We start from the raw sequence: 7,976 nt of genomic DNA, 5'->3' as shown, positions 1-7,976 counted from the left end.
GGTGCTGAGTAGGGTGTGAACAACTATTGGAGACTCTGTCACCTATTTACATTTATATGATTTCTGTGCTATCATATCTCTGGTATAGTGTTGAACTACTGTGAAATAGGGTTGACTTATCGTTAAAGACACTGATGCAATGTTTTCATTGTAAAACTTCTCTCCAGTATAAAATCTATAATGTTTAGTAAGATGTGATCTTCAATATTAAAAGCTTGGCCATTCTTCACATTTATAGGTCTTCTCTCTAGTGTGGGTTCTCGGGTGTCGAGTAAGTATTGATTTTTGATTAAAACTATTGCCACATTCTCTACATTTGTAGGGCTTCTCTCCAGTGTGGATTTGCTGGTGCTGAGTAAGTAATGATTTTTGACTGAAACTCTTGCCACACAATTTACATTTGTAGGGCTTCTCTCCAGTATGAATCCTTTTGTGACAATTAAGCTGTGAGATGGTATTAAAAGCTTTGCCACATTCTTTACAGCTGTAGGGCTTCTCTCCAGTGTTGATTCGCTGGTGCTGAGTAAGTGATGATATGTGATTAAAACACTTGCCACACTCTTTACACTTGTAGGGCTTCTCTCCAGTGTGGATTTGCAGGTGATGAGTGATGATATTTGACAGAAACTTTTGCCACACACTGTACATTTGTAGGGCTTCTCTCCAGTGTGGATTCTCAGGTGCTGAGTAAGTACTATTTTTTGATTAAAACTTTTGCCACATTCTTTACATTTGTAAGGCTTCTCTCCAGTGTGGTTTCGCTGGTGCTGAGTAAGTGATAATTTCTGACTGAAACTCTTGCAACACACTGTACATTTGTAGGGCTTCTCTCCAGTATAAATCCTGATATGGTAATAAAGATTTGAGTTTCTATTAATACTTTTGCCACACACTATACATTTGTAGTACTTCTCTCCAGTATGAATTTTCTGGTAATTTTTTAGGCTTTATTTTTAACTGAAACCTTTGCAAAATTGTTTAGATATCTAGGGCATCACTCCAGGGTGTGTCCACTGGTGACAAATAAAATTTGAGCTTTCATTAGAAGTTTTGTCACATTCTTTGCATTTGCACAGCATATCTCCTGTATTAACACTGTGATGTTGAGTAAAGTTCTTGAGTGCATTGCATTCTTCACATTGGTAGGTCTTCTCTGCAGAATAAATTTTTTGGTGTTGAGTAAGGGTTAAAAAACTTTTTAAGTCTTTCCCACACTTTTTACATTTACAGGTCTCTCCTTCAGTATAAATCCTCTGATATTTAACAAGTTGTAACTTTTCACTAAAAGTTTTTTCACATTCTTTAAATTTGTAGAATTTATTACTGTCATAGTATCTGCTGTCTTTAAAAAAATATATCAAAGCATTTGCTGTCTCAATATATTCTATACTTATAGGGCTCACTTTCTGTATAAATTTTCTTGTATTAAGCAAGCTCTGCACTGTGGTTAAGATCCCTTTCACATATCTTACACTTGCAGGTTTTGTCTTGGCTATGAATATTTTAATGAATACTAGTTTTTGATCACTAAAGCAAGACTTTCCTACATTTTTCATCTTGGTAAATTTCCTTTAGACAAGGACTAGGTTTTCTCTACATTCATAATTTTTATCACCAATGTAAATATACTGGTCATTACTCAGGGTAGAGACATGGCTTATTGTGTTACTTATAGCATTATCTATATAGTGCACTTTCCAGAAATCTGTATCAGAATTGTCATTGAGCAATAGTGGGGAAGTAGAAACTTTTCTATAATTCTTAATATAATCCATATGGGCACAAGAAGAAATTCATCTTTTGTTTCAGAAAAAATGGATATTTTATAAAGAATATCCCCAAAGGATCACTTTTAGAAATATCTTTTCTGTACAAATGTTTGGCTGGAATATTTAATCAGTGCTACTTTTATAATTGGCCAAGTTAAAAACTGATGCATGGACTAGCTTTTAAATTTTTCACATTGCCTTTCAGTTCAAAAATGGCTGTGGATTTATTCTTAAAGACATATAAAACTCCTCAAAATAATTGGAATACATTGAATTTTTGTTTCAGATATTAATTGTCTCTGGTGTCTTTTGACCATAAAATTATTATCATAAATAGGGACTACTGATTGATTTTGACTATTATAATACAATATTTGAATTCTACTCTCACCTATATTTTCCCATTGTTTTCTTGGTTGTATATAGTCAAAGTCACACTTTCCACATCTTCCCTCTCTCTCTTTTATTCCCTGCTCTGGTAAAATTTGTCGAGGATGATGAGAAGTCATGGCTGTAATAAATAAAAATAACAAACATGTTTACTTACTGTACTGGGCTGAGTATATTTTGCAAACCTAATAAATCACAGAAAAAAGTAACATCAGCAGGGGAGTGGATTATTAAATCCAAGTCCATCAGTACTGTAGAAATATATAAATCAAATAAAAATACACACAAAATATTACTTGAAGATTGTCCTAATCATCTTTGTGTTCACAGTATCCAAGATGAGCACATTACAATGGAGAGTAATATAGTAGAGAAAAATACATTGTGTTACACAACGATTTTCCTCCTTCAGAATATATTTTAAAAATCTACCAACTTTCTTCTGTTTCATTAAAGATAAAAATATGAAACATGTAAATATTAGGAGACTGTTCAAAAAGGGGTTCCTGCTTACCAACAGATAAAAACATGGCTAAATCAACTGTAAGCAAAGTTATGAATCACTCAAAGGGAATAGTCAATTATCATTTAAAAGAAGTTTACTGAACTAAACCAACACACAAAAAAACAGAATAAAAATTTGTTAAGAATTGTTAATAGTAATAATCAGAAAATGTATGTTGAAAGACTTTCTTTAGAAAACGTCTGAGAGAGTCAGGGGTGGTTGTACATAGCAACATAGGAGGTTGAGCTAGAGCATCAAAATTTTATGCAAAGTGCTAAATCACCCTTTAGTTCTATTTCCAGTACTAATAAACACATCTCAAAAAATAGAAAAAATGAACATCAAGCAGCTCATTTTTCTCCAAGTTATAAAGACTCAAAGTAGGTTTTAATCCATTTTTAAAAACTCAGAATACTGAGAGCATCCAAGAGAAAAAGATGGGTCACCTAGAAATGTGTAACTATATGTTTGTAAAATTCTTAGTCGAATCCTCACAACACAGGAAGGAATTCAAGTCTATCTATATTCAAGGGATGAAAGAATAAAATTATCAACCAAGACATTATATTCACAGCTACTACCTTTCAAAAGAGAAGGAAAATGAAAACTTTAAACATATAAATATACACACACTATTCATCAACACTTGATCAGTTCTCTAAAAAGTACTAAAGGTAATCTTTCATAATAAAATGTAAGTGCACAGCATCATAAGTCATATGAAATTTTAAATATTTCTTGGCAAAAACAATTCTATTTTATAGTAATGATGGGTCATAAAACATGTAATTTTGCAATAGAATTTGAAAGAAAAAAGCATAACAAAAATGCTGTCAATAGGCATATATACCAGTAACAATAATATAATTTTAAAAGAACACATACATATATTCAGTTTTTTAATAAACTGAAGTAAAGTTGATACTCATAAAAAGTATAAGAAGGAGATTCTTCATTTTTAAAGATTTTCATTGGCAAATGCAAGATTACAAAATTCTGATCAAAACAAAACTTGGATATCTGAATTAACTCTAAATATTGCAACTGTAGGTAGTCTACAGGATACTCTAAATCTAAGAACACACACATACTGAAAGCAAAGGGATATAATAATGACACATACAAAAGTGGTTGAACAAACCCTGGGCTGTCTAAATTATAGTACACAAAACATAGTTTAAGACAGTTATAAAATATAGAAGACGTTTTAAATTAAAAATAACTTTGAAAAGAGGCAAAAGAGAGAAAATTACCCTTTCCCTAGGTTCTGAATTAAGAGTAAATACATTCGCTACGTACTTCATACTTCCCAAACACACAAAAAAAACACTGAGAGGGTTGAATGAAAACAAAGAATCACTGTCATGCTAAGAGACATCAATCCCCACTTACTGAAAAGGGAAAAACAGTGAAGCAAAATGGTAATTGCAATGCATAAGACTTTGAATATATTTTGAAACTACTAAATATAAATATTTAAGTGATAGTTATTTTGTAACCAATATGGAATAAATATTTGAAGTCAAAAGTGGTAGGGATTTTCAAAAATCCATAAATATATGTCACTTGATGGAACACCCTTTTGCATGCTGTTGTTCAAAATTGAAAGATTAAATTTAAAGATGTTTATACTACTTAAAGTTAACTAGAGGCTCCATGTAGTATTCAGAAACCTCCCATAGTTAATTTTTATTGAAGACAAATCAATCCTTTAAATTGTATGAATATACCCCAAAATACAAATAAGACTATTTCCCTGCCAAAAAAAAATATATATATTAAAAATTACAGCATTCAATTGTAAATGCAAACATGGAGTCAGGTAGACGGAGTTCTCAGTGAGTGTGGCAATAAGCCCTCACATCAATAGCAAATTAAAAACATTGAACACCAGTGTTGTTACATTGTTATTCAACAGAGCCATCATGAGGAACGCAAACCAAATAGCCCTTGAAAAGAACGATGAGCAATATTGGAATATAGAAACTACAGAGCTTTGAAGTCAAGAATTTATTCTAAGTATATATTTTACAAAATGTATGTACACTAGATTAACTGAAATGTCACAGAAAGAATACTGCAGGATTTTATGAACATGACATCTCTAAACTAAAAAAGAAGCTTTCTGAACAAAAGAGAATAGTTATGTGATTAGGAGACAGAAATGAGTCCTTGCTTTCTAGGCATTCTTTTTTAGATGTAAACTTTGTACAGATATATTGCATAACAATTTGAATTAATGTTACTGAACTGTATATTTACAATTTTGGAGACAGTAAGTTTTACTTTGTGGTTTTGATTACACTGAAAATTAATAGATAAAGAGAATTGCAACATTTCTCAAAGCTACATTTAAAATAATGTGGTCTTTATCCTATAAATAAGAACAAGCTCATCAATATACAAATGATGAGCATGAATGTAATCTCAGCTACTAGGAAGTCTGAGGCAGGCGAATTGCAAATTAAAGACATCCTCAATAACTTAATGAGAACCTCTCTCCAAATATGAGTGAAAAGGAGCTCGGGGTGTAGTTCCACATGAGAGTATCACAGCCATCAATCCCCAATAGAATTACACATAGAAAATTTCAATTTGTACGTACATGGGCATAATGAAAAGCCAATCAAGATAAAATACAAAAGTCATGGACAAAAGAGGCTTTATATTTATACAAGCAAAAGCACATATAATATTTTTGGCAATGCAAACAAGAATCAGAGATATCTTAGTTTGTGAAGCAATAAACTTATATGAGGAAACTCAGTCTATAACATGGAACCTACTGTACACAATTTAAGAAAGAGGAAAAAACAACTAACTTGTACATATCCACAGATATATTATTTTACAAATCCTCTCACTCAAATAAAACTTACACCATCTCTCAAAACAGCAGTCTTTGTCCAACTTGACATTCATTCCATGGCAGATAATTTCACAGAAAATCCATTACAGATATCAGAAAAAACACTGATAAGAAAATTTTAGTGAAAAAAAATGTACAAATAAGATTAGAGACACTGACTTATGATAGTAATGTATTACAATGGGTGGACCTAGAGGTCTCCAGAAATGTGCAAAACTTTCCTGCTAATAATGGAAGAAGGGCTGGAGTTGTAGAGTAGTGTTAGAGAGCTCGTCTAGAATGTGTGAGGCCCTGGGTTCAATTCTCAGCACCATATATGGATAAATAGGAAATTCATTAACAACTAAAAATATTTTTAAAATTATGGAAGTGCTGTCAGATAACATTGACACTCACAAGGCAAGGGGAGTGTTTTGTTGTTAATTTGAATCTATGGAGACATTACTGGAGGAGAAGCAGGATACTACATAGTTTTAAAGCACAAAAAAGGACAGGTTTTTCTATGATAACAAGAGAAAAAATGCAAAGCTTCTAAAAAATGTTTTCTGCAGGATAATGGCTCAATGAACCTTATTGAATTTAGACTTCTTCCTCTACCTCAATCATGTCCTCTACTACATGTGGGCCACAGGATTTGACATCACTGTATTCCTCTAACTCAACCATATGTCAAGTGAAAGATATATATCATGCCACAAATAAAAAACATTAAGAATTAAATGAAACATCATTAACATTTTCTTGTCAGCACCAAGAACTACCCCATCTTTATTATTGAAAGCATAAATCTGCAACACATTCTTGTGGAGAAGTTCCCAATAGATATACTTCAAGGGAAAAAAAACTAAATAATGTTAATTAGGAATTTTGAAGGAAAGTTATGCTCACCCACAAAGACTAGGTTGCTGTAGTTCTCCAAAATCACTTCTCTATATAAATTCTGCTGAGCAGGATCCAGGCATTTCCATTCCTCCTTAGAGAAATCAATAGCCACATCCCTGAATGTCAATGGCTCCTAAAATAAACATTGTTAGATCAATAGAACATGGACCAAACCATTATTCAGTTTTTAATTTGAATTAAGAGTTAGTTAACTGACTGTCATGTACGAGAATGAATTTAATTATGTAATAAGATACTTTCCATTATGTAATTCAGAGGAAAATACATAAGACCAAAAACAGTATATATATTCCATATCAAAGTGAAGTGAAGGATATATACCATAATCCAAGCACTGAATAAAAGCCCAACTCCTAACTTTTCTGCCATCAGTGAATGTGAAATTTGGCGGACATTCCAGATGAAAATCAGACTTGTCAAAGATATTCTCATAAGGAGATTGTGCACAAGGGAGACAAAAAGGCTGGTAAAAAAGTTTTTGAAAACAGTCTGGTTCCAATTCTCTCTACTTTCTATCCATGAGATAGATTGAGATCCACAATACAACTAGTTTCAAGTATCATGCATGACACATTCCCAATGTGTAATATATTCATAAAATATTAATGTTTAGAGACATGTAAAGTCACACTTCCACCTTGTGAAAAGACAAACTTGAAATATTTCGGGGCTGGGTTTGTGAATCAGTGGTAGAGCACTTGCCTAGCATGTGTGAAGCACTGGGTTCGATTCACAGCACCACATATCAATAAATAAAAATAAAAGTCCATTGGCAACTGAAAACATTTTTTTAAAAAAAGAAATATTTCAAGTTCTATAAGCAGTTCAACGAGTGAATCAATTTGGTACAATAGAATGAAGAATGGGTTACAGAAGACTTCAAGGAGGAGATTAGAAAATTCTAAGGGGTAAAAAAGAATGTAGACACAACATGTCAAAATCTCTTGGACTATGAAAGCAGTACTAGGAGGAAACTTCATTGCATGGAGTTCATTCCTTAAAAAAAGCAAAAGTCAATAATTAATCTCATACTTCATCTCAAAGCCCTAGAAGAACAAATCAAAAGTAGTAGAAGGCAACAAATAATTAAAATTAGAACTGAAGTTGAATTAAAAGAAACAATTAAACCTTGACAAAAAGTTGGTTCTCTGACAGAGACCTATCTATGCTAATGAAAAGAAGAAGAGAGAAAATTCAAATTACCAGCATACATGATTAAAATGGCAATATCCCAACAGACACTACAGAAATAGAGAGGATATTTAGAAATTATCTTGAAAATGTATACCCCAATAAAATAGAAGACATTGAAGGCATAAACAAATTTCTTAAGTCATATGATATGCCAAGATTGAATCAGGAAGACATTCACAATTTAAACGGACCAATATTAAATGATGAAATACAAGATGCCATCAGAAGCTTACCAACCAAGAAAGCTCAGGCCCAGATTGATACACTGCCAAGTTAAACAAGACCTTTGAAGAAGAAATTCAATAATACCAATATTCTTCAATTTATTTCAGAAAATACAGAAAGA

General features: G+C 32.2%; 1 pseudogene; it reads right to left on the bottom strand.

Annotated features, from left to right (window-relative positions):
• Positions 1 to 207: 207 nt before the first annotated feature.
• LOC144374579 (uncharacterized) lies at positions 208 to 6,199 on the bottom strand (annotated as a pseudogene).
• Positions 6,200 to 7,976: the final 1,777 nt, after the last annotated feature.

This window comes from Ictidomys tridecemlineatus, unplaced genomic scaffold (assembly GCF_052094955.1).
Source record: "Ictidomys tridecemlineatus isolate mIctTri1 unplaced genomic scaffold, mIctTri1.hap1 Scaffold_751, whole genome shotgun sequence".
NCBI lineage: Eukaryota > Metazoa > Chordata > Mammalia > Rodentia > Sciuridae > Ictidomys > Ictidomys tridecemlineatus.
The sequence above is the reverse complement of the archived record's forward strand: the minus strand, read 5'-3'. Positions and strand labels throughout refer to the sequence as shown.